A 17,940-nucleotide genomic window follows, 5' to 3' on the forward strand; every position below is an offset into this window, starting at 1 on the left:
CTGGCAGTACCTGATAAGAAAAGGGATATAGAACTTGGAACTAATTATTTTCCTTTTACATGCGGCATTACAGTAGAAATAAAACCGGGATCGCGTTAGAATTTTAAGGAAGACATTTTTCACCTGAGTCTTAATCAGAATATCGGTTCTCCTCTCCCATCAACCTCTTTCTTTCGCCACCCAGCTCTTACCTAGAGACTGGTGTGTATTCACTGTGTGGTGAGGACAGTACATGCTCAGAAAGGTAAACCTGAGAGTTAAACCTGCCAGATCAGGAAAACAAGCGATTATCTGAAAAATTCTGACCCCTAATCTTTTGTGTCCTGCGCTGCTCAGATAATTCAGGTGAAAATGGGGCTTCTCCTAAATTGTCTCAAAATTGCTTCAATTTCCTTTGTTGCTAGTGGAGATTTTGTTGCATGTGCTTTTCAGCCAAAAGTTATCTCAAACAAGAAGGAGGCTAGACATTGTCCCTGTGTCAATAGGGTGGGTGCGGGTTTTCTGAGAGATTAGTGTGATTGTATGTGTTTCTCTCCACTGATCAGAGCCCTCAAACACCCCACAGCGCTGACGCAAAGACTATGAGCCCTCGGGCAAATGGTTACGGAGGAAGAGAGCCTGGTGAGCAGAGCTGACCCCGTGGTCAGCTCGCTCCGGCTTCCTCTCCTGGCTCGCCCACCAGCTGCCCGTGCGTCCACACTCTCAGGCTGTCATTCCTGCTCCAAGACAGGATAAGCTTGATAGGATAGCTGTGACAATCAGATGCGGTAGCCTAGGACGGCTAGGTACAGAAGGACGGCCATACCTCCTGGTTTTCCTGCTGTGTCAGTCTAATTATGAACAGCACCCCGAGTGTCCTAGCTAAGATGATAAAGTATACAGTTACTCTACATCCAGGTAATGCTGGGTTTTGATGACTGTCTTTGTCAGAGAACTTTTGTGGTGAAGAATGAAACCCACTTGAGCCCTCTTAAGCCAAGAGGGGGATTTATGGGCAAGATGCAGAGGTAGTCCACAAAATGGCCAGGCTTCACGAGGGGCCAGAACTCTAAGAAGTCCCTGTTCTTCTCTCTCTGGAGCTGTGTGTTCTCTTGATTGCTTCTCCCTGCACATCTGGTTTTGTCTTTTCCCTTTGGGCAGACTGGCTTTAGCTGTTTTGGCAAGCACGAGACCACCATCACCTCCAACTTTATACCATCTTCAATTCACATGGACTAAGTCAGATCTTGAACTCCGACTTCATACTCTTGAAAAAAAAAAAAAAAAAAAGGATTCCTGGCTTTTTGCATGCACACAAATACATTCCAAATGCATTGCTTTGGGTGTAGCATCCGCTGATGTCTGAGTCAGCTGTGACTCCTGCTTTGTTGCCCCATTTAACAGGTCTCTCTGAACAGTCTCTCTGTGTTCCCAAGGGAGACTGGGAAGACTCTTTAAAAAGGGGTGTAGGGTGGAGAATAAATTGTCGATGGAGGAAAAGATGACCTCTTTAGTAACCCCACCCCTGGCGTATGGCATTCTGATGTCCCACGGAGGGACTTCCCCACTGTCGCTCTACAGGCATGGTTTCCACGCTCCCAGAATTCAATCAGACTTCTGCTTCCGGGGTCTCTTTCCTTCAAGTATTTTTTCTGTGCCGGGTGAACTGAAGCTAATAAATTCATCTGTCCTCAGGAGCTCACATTTTGGCAGGGAATGTGAATGTTCCCTCCTCACAGCTAGTCAACATGCTTTTGTTTTCTCAGAAGCTTCCTAGGGGCAGGGCGCCTTCAACTAGCCCTTCTCAAGCTTTTCCACCAAAGCAGCCCTGACCATGGAAAGAAGTCATGTGAGTGGGGTTCTGGGATTGTAACACAAAGCAAACATAAAATTTCTCACATTTTAGCTTTTAACGCAGTTCAAATTTGTATTTTATAAAACATTAATGTTGGTTATAACTTTTTTTCTCAAATTTTGGCATGAAACCACGGTTCTCAAACAACATATTTTGACGCGCCTATAAGTGAGTATCTCCAGGCACACTGCCACCTACAGACTCAGCCCAGTGGAAGGGACAGATAACCATGGATATCTAGGCGTCAGGATAAGTCATGGAGAATCCATTTTGGAGTAGAAGGCTTTTTTTTGGTCTCTCAGATCATGAAACATTGGAACATATGTGTGTAGGGTTGAATCTGAATCATATGCATACTTTCTCCCACTTTCTAGAAGTTGATCTGGGTTCTAGCTGGGTTCTCCTCCCCACGCTCACACTAACTACTGGCTATTATAGGGCTGAAAAAAAACGAAGTAACCTCACGTCTTCTTCAGACTAAATATCCTGTATTCTTTCCATTGTCGTGAATGCATGCTCCCAGCTCCTCATCCTCTATTCTAACGCTGTTTGTCAGCCGTGATCTCATCAGGCACACGGGAGACCATCCATGCTCCCCTCACTCTCAGCACAGCTGGATTCTGGGGGCAGCCCAAGATGGTATCGGGCACTGTGCAGCCCTGGCATGTTCTCGCGAGAGCATGCCCCCCTCCCACTCTTGCTCAGCTGTTTCCAAATGCATTGTTATTAAGTAGTCTTCCTGATACTGTATTTCTACAGGAAACTTTTCTTAAAATTTAATGCATGGTTTTACATGCATTCTGACTAAACGTTGCCTTTTACTCTGCTTATCATTTTAGGCTTTTCAGATCTTTTTGAATCTTGAGTTTGTTGTACTTTTCCCAGTTTTCTCTTTTTGTAACCTCCCTAACTTTTTTAATACCTGTTGTGAACTCTAGGCACTATGTCATAGAGCAGATCTCCAGATCTTCATCTTGCATAACTGTAACTTTATATCCACTGAAAAATAACTCCCAATTTCTGCTTCCACCCTCACCCCAATCTCTTGGCAATTACCGTTCTATTTTCTGTTTCTACAAGTTTGACTATTTTAGATACCTCACTTAAGGGTGATCATACAGTATTTGTCCTTCTGTGACCAACTTAATGTCTTCCAGATACATCCACTTTGGTGCAAAGGGTAGGATTTTCTTCTTTTTTAAGGCAGGATAATATTCCATTATATGTATCTACCATATTTTCTTTATCCATTCGTCTGTGGTTGGACAACTGGGTTGTTTCCATATCTTGGCTATTGTGAATAATGCTGCAGTGAACATGGGAGTTCAGATATAGCTTCAAGATCCTGATTTCAATTCTTTTGAATATATACTTCAGAAGTGGGATTGCTGGATTATATCGTAGTTCTGTTTTTAATTTTTGGAGATTTTACCTCTGTAATTTTCATGAGTGTGTCTTTATGATTTCATCCAAGTCACTAATAACTATGTTGAACAGGTCAAAGAATCCTGCAGAAGTCCACTGAAGTCTGTTCTCTGGGTTCTTTCATTCAATTGTCAACAACATATTAAGTGTATATTAAATGCCAGCCTACTTGCAAGGTACTAGGGATATGGTGGTGAGAAAAACCGCCATGTCCATACCCTCATGTGGCTTACAGTTTAGTGGGGGAAATAATACTGGTTATACAACCTCACATAAAGATGTATAATGATGAGGTGATAATATATTTTGGAGGAAAAATAGAGGGTGCCAAGAGGAGAATCTGACCTGGTCTAAGGATTCAAGAGATTTCCCTCAGCAGGTACTATTTGAACTGGGAATTAACAAGGTAAAGAGGGGAGGGCACTGCAGACAGAGGGCACCACACAGGCAAAACTTAGTGATGGAGCCCGCATGGTCAGGAAACAAGGGAAGGCCAGTATTGCTGGAGCACAGATCCTGAGGGAGGTGGCATGAGACGTGGGCTAGATTAGAAGTTGGCTCTTTACTGAGAGAAAAGTGGAAAGCTTTGACAGTGTCAAAGCAGGGAAGTAGCGTAGTAAGACCTTCATTCTTAAAAGATCCCTCAGCGTGGAGAGTGGTTAGAGAGAGGAAAGAGTGTTGTTGGGGAGAGACTTCCCTGGTGGTCCACTGGCTGAGAATCCGCCTTCCAACACAGGGGACGTGGGTTCAATCCCTGGTTGGGGATCTAAGATCCCACATGCCACAGGGCAACTAAGCTCATGTGCTGCAACTACTGAGCCTGCACACCACAACTACTGAGCCCATGCGCTCTGGCGCCTGCACGCCACAACTAGACAGAAGCCAGCACCCCGAAAAGGAAAGATCCCACATGTCGCAACTAAGACCGGACGCAGCCAAAAATAAATAAATATATATATTTTTTAAAAAAGAGTGTTGATGGGGAGACCATTCAGGAGGCTATTGTCAAAATTCAGGTAAGAGATGAAAGCAATTTGGACTAGGGTGCCAGCAGTAGGAATGGAGAGAAATGGATGGTTTCGAGAGGTACTTAGGGATACAGTAGACAGGACTTACTGATAGCTTAGATATGAAGAGTAAGGAGAAGAGACATAAAGAACGGCCCTTAGTTTCTCATTTTGATAACTATATGAATAGTGGTACCCTTGATTATGACGGAATATTGCAGGTAGGGCAGGTTTGGGGAGCAAATGGGATAAGCTTGATTTCAGACATGTAGTGTTTGGGTACCACTGAGATATCCAAATAGAGATGTTGAAAATAATAAGAGCAAGCACTTATATCATATCAACATATTAGGTGATATTTAAAGCACTTTGTACATATGAATTCATTTACTCTTTACAGTACCCCTGTGTGGTAGGTACTGTTATGAACCCCATTTTATAGAGGAGGAAACAGAAGCACAGAGAGGTTAAGTAATCTTCCCAGAGTCACACAGCTAGTCAGGAGAGAGTTTAATAAGTAAGTTTGGAACTGAGGAGAAAGGTCTGGACTAAAGTTATAAATTTAAGAATCACTGGTAAGTCACAGGTATGGAGGAAATTGTTCCAGGAAGATAGCACAGAGTAAAGAGAGCTGAACACTGGGATAGAAAAATTACCCACAATCTATAAATAAGGCCAAGGGGATGGCTGCATGTCCTCTCATTGCATCCTGAGTCAATGTTTATCAGACCTACCCATGGATTACTTAATTTTCTAGGAAAATATACCATTGTTTAACTTTGCTTCTTTTTACTATTAATTAAGAGTTCACTCTTTAAAGTTGCATTTACTTGTATATTTGTGTCCCGTAGAGATACAAATGATTTCTACCTGGCAGAAAAGAAAATTCCAAAGGTTAAAACTAATAAAAACAGTAACCAGTTTTGTATGCAAATGGCAATCTTATTCTAACTTTCTTGTCTTAAAAGGACTACAAAACCACCAAATCCTTAAATCTTCTTAGAATCAGCTTTACCATTTTGCTGGGTTGAGTAAAACCCTTGACACATGTTCATTCTCTATTTGTAAGAGAGTCATGGTTTAACTTCTGAGAATTACCCTGAGAAAGAAGCGGGTCTTGAGCATCTTCAACAGTCTTTGGGAGAACCATTACTAGCCACAAATCCACCAGCTGTTCCTGAGCCCACATTTCTCCTTCTTTTCATTTATTCATTTTTTAAAAAGTATTACCTGAAAAGTACTTAGCACAAGGCATTGTAGAAAGCTCAGGGCATGGGAAAGAGAGAGTGAAATATGAAGACAATACCTCTGAGGGGCTTATGGTCCATGGTGGGAGGGGAGGGGAACACACAGATCAACAGCAACCCGTAATACGTAACGTGCCATCAAGGAAGAATGCTATGAAGCATATGAGAAGGCTTTGCAATGGCCCTTAAATGATAAAGGGGGGACTTTGCCAGACGGACATGAGAAGAAAGGATGGAAGCAATAACGTGAACAAAGGTGACACACAGCAAAAGAGGGTACCACGTTAACATTTTGGTGACATTCACATACCCCTTGCTTTGGCATTCTGCACATGCCAGTTTAGATCCCTTGGAAATGGCTGAACCTGGGAACCCAAGCAGGCTCTCAGTACTCACTGCCCCTGCTTCCTGAAGGCTCAGAAATGGTTCACGGTCACAGAATCTCCTAATAGGTGACCCCCCATCTGGAACGCAGACGGGCATTACGTTCATCTCAATTGCTACATCTTTTCACTGCTCCGGGCATGACATTCATATGGGATTTCTGAGTCAAGAATAGTTTGTCCTTAACTATTGAAAAGAACCTAATAACTATAAAAACAGAGAAGTAAAAATTAGTTACCTGGGTTTCTGGCTTTATTTTTCTGAGGAGTTGGCTTTGAAACATGTATAAAATGGGCAAAACAACCCTCCAAAAGTAGTTCTTCAAGAACAATATTCCTGAGCAGGTCCTGTGTCCTCAGTGGAGGTGGGGATTTTCTATGTCCTGGAAGGCAGGACTCGGGACCAGCTGGCTCTTCCCACGTAGCTGACACTGTACGAATTCCTTTCACCTGATCGTCTATAATTCTCAAAATACCCATTAGGACTGTTCTTTCCATTTTACAGAAGAGTAGAAGCACTTTCAAAAAGAGTAAATAGAGGGCCAAAGATCATGGAATTGGGGTTGAGCCCAGAGTTAACAAAGTGCACATATGTTGTACGTTCTTTCAAGCAATTAGGTGTTAGTTGCTATTTCCTGTTCTGGCTTCCTGTCTCAATTGGCAGGTTCCTGTGACCCGGGTTTTCTTGTCCAGTTGGGACTTCTGGCTACATTCTGATGGTGCCCGGGGAGACCCTAGAGCTCAAGGCCTTTTTATTATTTATTCCCTGGCCCCAGTCCAGGGGGCTTTATTCTCAGAACTTCCTATTAACTCCTCAGAAAATCTTACCTACGATCTTCATTGTAAGAACACATCTAGCTAGGCTGTGCATTGATAAAAACTGAGCACTTAATCTACAGGGAACAGATCTGAGATCTCCCACAAAGACCAGATAGCTGCTTCCTTGCACCAGGAGAAACCTGGTGTTTTACATCTATGAAGTTCACTTTGTTTCCATAAATATTTATTAGATCTGTATTATGTGTCGAGAACTGCTCTGTGTCACTAGTCACCAGGGATGCTAAGGTGTAAACAACAGAGTCCCTGCCCCAAGAAAAATTACATTCTCATTGCCTAAGGTAGACAGTGCGTAAGAGGGCCTGGGGACTCTCTGTGGGAGTTTAAACTGGGAGAGCCTGTTTGAAGGACAATTTGGCAGCATCTACTGACATTTTAAATATGTACAGTCTTTGATGGAGGACTTTCACATCTGTAAATTATCTGTAGTAGTGCTCATACATAGGCAGACATATATTTAAATATATCTAATATATTTAAATGCATCTAATATATTAAAATGTACATGACATTTGTTTTTAATGATGGTATGTCAGAAAAGAAGCATTCCATGGAAAAGAACAAATTCTATTTTTATGTTCTGACATGAACAATTGTCCACATATAATCTTCACATGTAATTCCAAAACAACGCAGAGTATGCTTTCATTTAGGAAAATCATTAACCTCTATTACGTGTGTGTCTGTGCAGACATGTGCACACGTGTATAAATGCCAAGAGAGAGCTCTGGGTAGATGCCCAACAAATTACCAATAGGTTTTCCTTCTGGAGACAGGAGTGGGATACGGAGTCAGGGGAAAGATAGTCTTCCACTTTTTATTATACAAGTCTCTATATAATTTAAATGGTTTTTATTACCTTGGATGTTCACTTAAAATAACTTAAAAGTTGTGCTATGAGAAGAGCACAGTGAGCTGTAGGAATTCAAAAAGGTAACGGAGTCCTGCTGGCCTGGGGCAATCACGGCAGATAAAGAGGGACATTTAGAGCCAGACCAGGGGTATTTTAAAACAAGAATGTATCCCAGATGAGGAAATGGAGTGAACAGCAGGCGTTCTGTGCATTCTGCAAGGAGGATTTGGATGACAACCAGCAAAGGCCTTGGGTGCCCAGGAAGTCCCAAAGGACTGAACTGAAACGTTAGCCTCTCTGAGAAACTTTCCGAGATTCTCCTCTTTGATTTAGATCTTTTGTGTGTTTGCCCATTCCTTGCATCATCTCAGGTGTTTGATAAATATTTGTGGGCCAAGTAAATTAAATCATCGTTAATTATTTAATGCATTGTATCATGGGTATCCCTTTATCATAGCACTTATTAAATTCCACTAGGACTGTCTCCCCTACTTGACTATAAGTCTTTTCAGGACAAGAAAAATGTCTTTTTCTTTTCTTTTCATATCTGCTGGGTCTATTACTCAAAACAAAATAAGACAATCCAAAAATTATGTTGAATACCTGTATATGCCAACCATGAATGAACTAATCAAGTGTGAGATAAAAATAAGTAAATAATACGTAAATAAATGACAAAGTGGGTGGTGCTCAACAGTAGACTAAGGTACTTGGGCCTATTCTGAGGGCAGTGGGAAACCACTAAAATATCTGTACAATATTATCAGAGCTGGTTGGAGGATGGAAAGGAAGAATAGTTAAGAAACTCTTCAAATAGTTAAGATGGGAGAAGGTGAACATATAAAACTCCCCAAAGCAGATCAGACTTGATTCAGTTGGCAGAAAAAGCATCACAGTGAGAACAAACTGCAGAAGCACAATTAACACGTTTTGATCAGCATCTGTACGTATTCCACAGAGAGCATTCTGTGTTTTCTCTGGGGAAGCGTGAGAGCGAGGAGGTGGAGAGGCCCGTCGGAAGGGAAGGAGCGAGAATAAATAGGTGACTGTATAGCTCAAGGCAAAGTTCACCCTGCCCCTTACTTTCCAGGACAGGGTCTTACTTTCCTTTGTGCATAAAATAATGCTCATCTGCCTGCCTGCCTGCCTGCTCACAGGCTGCTGATTCCAGAAAACTAAGAAATCGTGCAAGACCTTTCCTCATTTATTTTAAGATAAGTAAGCAAGAAATGGGCGGGGGGGGGGGGCGGTGGGAGAGGCTTTGTTATTCTAACAGATGATGCCGAGGATAGAAAGAGAAATGGAGCCTTTAGAAACCTAAGTAAAAGCCCAAGTGACTGAAGCACAAAGTCCCGAGGCCTCTTGCACCAAATGAGCCCCTTTGCGCTGTTGCAGCTCCTTTACTTCACCTGGCACAGAGGAAATAAATAAAATGGCTGTCAAATGACATATTTACAGTTTTGACTGAAGAAGACATGAAAAATTGGAAGCTCTTTTTACTTATACACTCTAAGGACCACTTTCTGCTGTCAAGTTCAAGTGGCAGCATTTGGCCAAGTAATGCATGAAGCTCTGGGGGCCAACTGTGCCATCAGCTGGGGGGGAACAGCATCTGGGGGAGGAAGGAGAAGAGACAGCCACTTGCTGGGACTGCTTCTGTCAGGGGCCTTTGACAGAACAACAAACAGGAAGTTTTCTCCTTAACACAAGGAAATAAACGCCAAAAAATAAATCGTTTTTAACACATGGGACTTTAGAAGGAGTTGAATTCACATCTGATTTCGTCCAAGAGTCCAGGTATAAAACAGGGAAGTTTTCTCCATTTGTCCCCTGAAAAGACACATCACTTGTGTTCTATGGAGCTCAACATGGACAACTGAATACGTCTACCTATAAAACATGAGAGAGACTTTTCAAGCAGACATTAGAATCTAAGCAACTGGTATGTAATTGAGTGGCCAGATGAGCTCTCCTCCTTTGGGACACACAGTCTCTGCCCGCACAGTAATTCTGGGGATGGGGCCACTGCCCAGGCCAGGATGGGAATCTCTCTCTGGGGGCTGACCCTAAAGTCAGTTTACCAGACACGCCGGACGGCAGCTTTGCAATCACACTGTGCGTGTTCTCCTGTGTGATGGCTGTTACTACATTAACCCTCTGTGAATTTCAGTATGGTTTTCTCAGGAAAGCTCTGGTCCTGTTTCTGCCAGGCAAAAAAGGGGAGGGGAAGGAAAGAAAGCAGCATTCATTTGTTTATTCAACAAAATAGGTGCTGGATAAAGTGTGAAATTTGCGGACAAAAATGGCAGGCAAAATGGTATGTTTAAAAGGACCCCACTGAGGTCTTTTATGTGTGATTCTTTATCATGTGATAAATTCAGAGAAGAAACAGCAGCCGTCCAGCCAGCCAGCCTCCACGGGGCAGGCGTCTGCTTTGGTAACTGTTCAGAAGACAGTTAACACAGCAGGTCTGAGACTGCTGTCCTTCGAGAGGCATGCTTGCAAGTTGGCTCTTGGCTGGCATTTGGGACTTTGGATTTGGGGAGCGTTTCCATCATTTCCTAACTGATGAGGGTGGTTTAATGTAGCTAAACTGTCTGTACAAACAATGTCGTTTATGGTGAACACTGGTTTTGTTTCTGGGAGTCTGGATTTTGGTATGTGCTAGGCAGAGGGTACCTGCATGACCAGTGTCCAATAAATACACTGGGCATTGAGTCTCTCACAAGCTTTTCTTGTTTTTACACCTTTTTGCTGGAGTAATTAAGCATGTCCTGTGTGTCTCTGCTGGGAGAAGACTCTTGGAAGCTTGCAGCTGGTTTCCTCCACACTTTGTCCCATGTGCCTTTTTCCCTTTGCTTATTTTGCTTTGTATCTTTTTGCTGTCATTAATCACAGCCATACGACAACTATATGCTGAGTCCTGTGATTTATTCTAGCCGGTCACCAAACCTGGAGGTGGTCTTTGGGGACCCCCTGCTCCATCTTTACTGTGCCCTATACGTAATGATCAAGCCTCTCATGTAAGTTCTTATTTAATTCCATTTTCAGGAGCTCATTCAATGGGACTTTCTGGAGGCAGAGAGCACCAGGGTGAATTCCAAAGCAGAGAAAAGATAATGAAGGGGAAAATGCAGTTTACCCAGAGCCCACTGACTCTACTGGAGTTTAGTATAGGAGGTCTTCATTATCTTTGTATTGCACTTAGCCTTAGTTATTACTACAGAGTTTGATGTGTGCTTTTTACAATGTCATACTTTATGTTTCTTATATTCTGGAGGTGACAAGTCAAGTTCATACATCTTAACAATTATTACAAAAACTGTATTTTTTCAAGTGTTGAGTCCTCTATTATACCATAAATAAGGATTTTTTAAAACAATAGAGAAAAATACTTCAGTTTGCTGAATTTATCACTTGAGCTCCTTTCCGAGTTATTTTCTTTCATTTTAAATGAACTTTGATTTGTCAATCTTTTTAATAACAAAGGCATCTATAATGCAATTATATGCTTTTAGAAACTGCGTATATAAGCATGAACACATGCATGCATGTATACCCATGGGTACAAAGGGCAGAACTCTTTGTTTTGATTGGATATTTCTTCTTTCTTTTCTTTAGCTTACAGACACATCTTTCTTTCCTACATCTTATTGGTTCCACTAAGCCTACAAATTCAAATATAAATGCTTTCAGTAGGCCCTGAAAGTTTTGGAGAAGGTGGCAAGGAAATAAGGGTCCTTATTTGCATTTGTTATCTTCAGAGCTCTAAACGCTTTTGATGGCTCTTTTTGGCAGTGAACGTGGCAGACACTGGTGGTTTGCATACCCCCAAACCAGATATTTCCCTCTTCTTCCTTTGCTAACAGAACCTTGATTTTGGGGTGGTAGCCATGCATCAAGCTCCAGGAGGTGAATCATGATTGATCTAAGGCAATCAGGGCAACCGTGTTTCTCTTCTCCAGTGGTTCATCTAGCAATGCCCATGTGACCCAGTTCTGGCTGATAAACCATAAAGAAAGTCTGATGGGAGCTTCTGGGAAAGATTTTCTTTTCCCTCCATAGAGATTCATGTGAAGAAAAGTCTCTGTTGCTTCCTTTCTACCTTTTATGTTTTAGACACAATTAGATAAGGACTTGATTTCTGGAGGTGGAGTGTCTATCCTATGATCATGAGGTTACATATGTGAGCATGAAATCTAACATCTCACAATGGTGGAATGGAAAGATGAAAAGTGCCTGGACCTTGGGTGACTGTTGAACCACCAAACTAATTGTGGGGCTGCCCTTCTCTGGATTTCTTTTCACGTTAAGAATAAATGTTCTTATCCTTTAAGGCTGTAAGTTTTTCTCTTACTTGTAGGTGAATGTATCTTGATACAATCAGTAATGCAGTGTGACTCAAAATAATATAACATTGATAAGAGTAGGGGATACCAAGGTGCTCTGCTCGTATCTACTCTTTACATCCTAAGCACCCATTCTGCAGCTGCTGGGAACATGGGCTGCTGACGGCTCACAGCTGTGATGGGAAATTGCCTCACCCAAGGCTATAGCCCCAACCAGGGGGAGCTGATGCAGAGATGAAATGACCTAGCCCTCTTCTCTCAATTTGGGACAACTCTGAAGGGTCATCTGCAGGAGACGGCTGTGCCATGGCATTCTGGTGACCTGGCACATTCCATATACAGATCCTCTTTGACTTACAACGTGGGTACATCCTGATAACCCACTGCAAGTTGAAAATATCGTAAGTTGAAAATGCATTTAGTATATGCAACCTACCTAACATCGTAGCTTAGCCTTGCCTACCTTAAATGTGCTCAGAATGCTTACATTAGCCTAGACTTGGGCAAAATCATCTAACACAAAGCCTATTTTATAAAGAAGTGTTGACTCTCTCATGTAATGTACTGAATACGGTACTGAAAGTGAAAAACAGAAAGAAAGATTGTCAGCGTATCGGTTGTTTACCCTCCTGATCGCGTGGCTGACAGAGAGCCCCATCACGCTGCCCCCGCCCAGCGTCACGAGAAATCATCTTACTAGCCCAGGAAAAGATCAAAATGCAAAGTTTGAAGTATGGTTTCTACTGAATGCATATCACTTTCACACCATCATAAAGTCAAAAAAATGTAAGTTGAACCATTATAAGCTGGGGACAGCCTGTAGTTAACGTTTAAACTGCAGCTTATCTGAGTCTTGGAGAAATGCACTGTGATCCTCTCGGAACTCCAGAGACTGGAAGGACTCTAAGGGGCTGCTATGAGGCCATCTCCTACTTGTCTCTCCATCTCCCCAGGAGACTGTCACAAGTTAGTTGCTTATTGCCTTGTAGGCTATCACGAGGTATGGGGCTTTCTGTCCCCTGCCCCTTAACAGAAGAGCTGCAGACACAACTGCTGTGCTGTGGGCTAGCACTGGCCCCTCAGCAACTGTGTGTCCCATGGCTCCTGTGTCAGTCATCTGTCTCTTTTCCTTTCAGTATCATCCTTTTTGGTGCGTGGGATGCAGACCATGGGGAATGGCACCTTTGACTTTCTCTTCCTTTTGCTGTCTAGATAGGTAGTAAATTGTCTAAATCTAAAAGTAGCTCATTGCATGTTTACTGGCAGAATCACTCAGGCTTTGGCCTTTGGCCTTGTCTTGTACGTGTGTACTTGACACCCATCACAACTCTTAAGGTTTCTGCAGGAGTCACTGAGCGTCAATTGCAATCACATGGCAGGTCAGCTTTTCTCTATGCCTGGGGTCACTGTCCTCACTTCCCTACATGTGTACCTCCCAAGACATTTCCCAAAAAACCTGCGTGCAATTCTGTCTTAGCATCTGTTTCCAAACCTAAGATAATGGGTCCTAGCAGTGGTCCTAGAAAGCGGACTCTAAAATGGGATTCTGGAGATGGATTATTCACCCACCAGCTGGCAAACAGGACCTCATCACTGGTGGTAGAATCCCTGAGATGCTTTAGGGGTGCAGTTATTAAAACTTTCATTGATGGTAAACTGGGGTGGGTACCGGTAGGAATGTATGTACTGGATGGAGGAATACATTTGCTGCTTGAGACCTCTGGAGGAAATGCTAACTAACAGACTGTGGCATTGGTGGCTGTTTCCAAGTGCCACGGATTTGTCAGAGTTACTGACAGGCTCAGCAAGATTAAGCACCAATTCAAGGCAAACTATGAAAGCTGCAGGCCTCACATTTAATAAACCCTAATTTCCTACAGCCATAGGGCAGTCATAGAGGAGGACCAAACCCAGGACTTAATTGAAAGATTCAAAAAGTTTCAGAGAAAGTTGAATTCTTAGCTCCAGCAAATGCCCTATGCCAAGGCCAGGACCCTAATAGGCAAGGACCGAGACCCTGAGATCTCCCCCAGATCTGGGTAAATGAACTTGAGAACCTTGAAATCCCAGACTCCCCTGAACCCACTGGGCCTACAGAAGTGACCCACTTCCCCTTTTTGGAAGATAATTACCCCCACCCCCTACCCCACCTTGAGAAATATACCTTCCAAAGACTCGAGAGCCTGTCGTATCAGGAAAGTTTTGTGGGTACAGTGGTCTGGGTCATGCCAGAATATCTCCTCCAAAGTAAAGACTAATTCTTATTTGTCCTTCCCACTAGGAAAGAAGCAAAATTCTTGGTAGGCCTCAAAAGCTTTTGGAAGCAACCTATTTAGTATTTGGGAATAAATACTGCCTTGACTCATTTACCAGGCAGGGTGGAAGGCTGCTGGCTCTGAGCGGGGACTGGGGCAAGCATCTCCCCGACACAGCCCTTTTGCTTGGGGTGTGAGATCTGGCAGGCCTTCAAGTACTAGAAATGTCTGCAGTGGGAAATGATACCACATAGAATTTACAGTAGGCCTCAACAGGAGACTCAGGATCTGCCAAGTCGTAGGATGGGCAGGTCGAGTAGCAATTTGCTGTTGGATGACAGTGGAACATCTGAGATTGGGCACTGGTGGGACCACAGGATCCAAACACAACAGGGTCCGGACCCCCACCATTTGTCACAGTGCGCTTGACACTTCTGCTGCAGCCTACACCTATGCCTATAGGAGGAATTTTGAAAAATACTTGAGTGTGAATAGCCAAAGCAATCATGAGAAAGAACAAAGCTGGAAGCATTACACTCCCTGATTTCAAAATGTATTACAAAGCTATAGGAATCAAAACAGTGTGGCACTGGCATGAAAACAGACACATCGATCAATGGAACAGAATAGAGAGTCCAGAAATAAACCTATGCATATATAGTCAATTAATTTATGATAACGTAGTCAAGAATATACAATGGGGAAAAGACAGCCTCTTCAACAAATGGTATTGGGAAAACTGGACAGCCACATGTAATAGAATGAAATACCTTACAAAAAACCAACTCAAAATGGATTAAAGATTTGAATGTAAGATCTGAAACCATAAAACTCCTAGATAAGTGATAGGTGATAAGTTCCTTGACATTGGTCTTGGTGATAAGTTTTCGGATTTAGCAACAAAAGCAAAGGCAACAAAAGCAAAAATAAGTAAGTAGGACTACATCAACTAAAAAGCTTCTGCACAGTGAAGGAAATAATTAACAAAATGAAAAGGCAATCTACAGAATGGGAGAAAATATTTGCAAATTATATGTCTGATAAGAGGATAATATCCAAGATATATAAAGAACTCATACAACTCAACAGCAAAAACCCAAACACTTCAATTACAAAATGGGCAGAGTATCTGAGTAGACATTTTTCCGAAGAAAATATTTTTCCAAAGATGGCCAATGGTTACATGAAAAGATGCTCGACCTCATCAATCAGGGCAATGCAAATAAAAACCACAATGAGATATCATCTCACACCTGTTAAAATGGTTATTATCAAAAAGACAAGAAATAACAAAGGTTGGCGAGGATGTAGAGAAAAGGGAACCCTAATACACTGTTGGTGGGGATGTAAATTGGTGCAGCCACTATGGCAAACAGTATGGAGGTTCCTCAAAAAATTAAAAGTAGAACCATCATGTGATTCAGCAATTCTTCTGGGAATTTATCTGAAGAAAACAAAAACACTAATTCAAAAAAGATATATATGCACCCCCATGTTCATTGCACCATTATTTACAATAGCCAAGACGTGGAAACAACCTAAATGTACATCAGTGGATGAATGGATAAAGAAAATGAGCACAAAGGAATATTATTCAGCCATAAAAAAAGAACAAAATCTTGCCATTTGTGACAATATGGATGGACCTAAAGGGCATTCTGCTAAATGAAATAAGTCAGAGAAAGACAAATACTATAATCTCACTTATATGTGGAATCTAAAATAACTAAACTGAGTTTATTGAGAGAACAGATTGGTGGTTGCCAGAGTCAGGGGATGAGAGGTGGGGGGATGGGTGAAGGGGGTCCAGAGGTACAAGCTTCCTGTTATAACGTAAGTCATGAGGGTGTAGTGTGTAGCATGGTGACTATAGTTAATAATACTGTATTGCATATTTGAAAGTTGCTAAGAGAGTAGATCTTCAAAGTTCTCATCACAGAAAAATAATTTTGTATCTATGGATGATGATGGATGTTAACTAAACTTACTGTGATCATTTTACAAGATACACAAATATGGAATCATTATACTGTACACCTGAAACTAATATGTTACATGTCAATTATACCTCAAAAATTTTTTTTATAAAAGGAAGTATACAAAAAAAAATACTTGAGTGTGTTATGGGCCAAATTGTGTCCCCCCAAAATTCATAAGTTGAAGTCCCAATCCTTAGTACCTCAGAAGTGACTATATTTGGAGACAGGTTTTCTAAATAGGTAATTAGGATTAAATGAGGTCATTGCGGAAGGCCCTAATCCAATATGACTGGTGTCCTTACAAGAGATTAGGACACAGACACACACACAGAGACAACCACGTAAAGACACAGCAAGTAGGCAGGCATCTGCAAGGCAAGGAGAGAGGCCTCACGAGAAACAAAACCTGTCAACATCTGGATCTTGACTTTCTAGTTTCCAGAACTGTGAGGAAATAAATGTCTGTTGTTGACACCACCCAGTCTGTGGTATTTTGTTATGCCAGCCCTAGCAAACGAACAAAGAATGAAAAACAGAATGATATGGCAGTACCTAGAACGGGACACGACAGGAGTCAGAGCATTTTCTGTATAGAAATTTTAAGCATATTCCTGTGCTGAAAGAAAAGACATGGTAGAGTAGGCCAAGACCCCCAGTCCGGGGTGTTTTTTATATTATCTCATTGCTTCATTGTTTCTGGTTCTTGACATGGCAAGAAATTCACCATATTAATCTGACTATGTCAGGGCAATAAGCATTTGTTCATCAGGGGAAAGTAGCATTTTTAATCTTAATAAATCAGTCCAATCAATGGACTGAACTACCCTTGAATTGGTAGATAGGACCTACTGGCCTAGTTCTTTAAAGAAATATTTAAATAACCAAACCAATTTTAATAAGAGTTAGTTGTGTTGACTAAACATTTCACTACTTTTATAACTTATGACTTTTATTCAGATTTCCAGTTCATTTTCTGTTGAATAAGCAAAATTATTTTTGCTTTAGTATTTAACCATTACTATTTTAACTTTACTTTTCTTGGGTTAAGTAGATTCTATCCGTGCAGCAGCATATGGCTCATTTTCACAAATGGGCCACAGCAGAATCCACCCTCAATAAAGCTTAGTTCAGATCCACAGACCAAAAAAAAATCACTTTCAAACAAAGTAAGAATTCAAACATATGTAGGATATTAGGACTTCCCAGAAGTTCAATGACTTTCACTATGGCTTCTATAAGATCTAAGATTCATATTATATGACTTTGTTTAATTTTGGCTTTCTTTTCCATTTGTTTTGCTTTTAAATTATGCAAAGTGTGACAAAGACAAACGGTTTGAATACTTTCAGCATGAGAGTCCATACTTTCAGTACCCTATGTATATTCTGCTCATATGAAGAATTTTATTATTTATTTTTTATTTGCTAACATATATGTAATAGCCTTATAGTACACATTAAAATAATTTATATTAATTTAATGCAAAATAAAATACCATACACTAAGAGCTGAGTGTTACGGTAACTTACAGAACTAAAGCAAAACCAAATTTACTCAGCATAAACTTAGTTATACAACATCAATGTCAATTCAATTAGGTAAACTCTCCATATCAGGCCTAAGAAATCATATAAATTAGAAAATTTTAAGCTGCCATATTTATTAGGTTCTTTATTGAGGCTAGCAGGAAGGGCTGGGAGAGAGAAGGAAAAATAAATTGAAAAATGCTAAATATTTTTATTAACATTTATTGCTCAGATATATTTTACGT

The sequence above is a fragment of the Balaenoptera ricei genome, chromosome 12 (assembly GCF_028023285.1).
Source record: "Balaenoptera ricei isolate mBalRic1 chromosome 12, mBalRic1.hap2, whole genome shotgun sequence".
Lineage (NCBI taxonomy): Eukaryota > Metazoa > Chordata > Mammalia > Artiodactyla > Balaenopteridae > Balaenoptera > Balaenoptera ricei.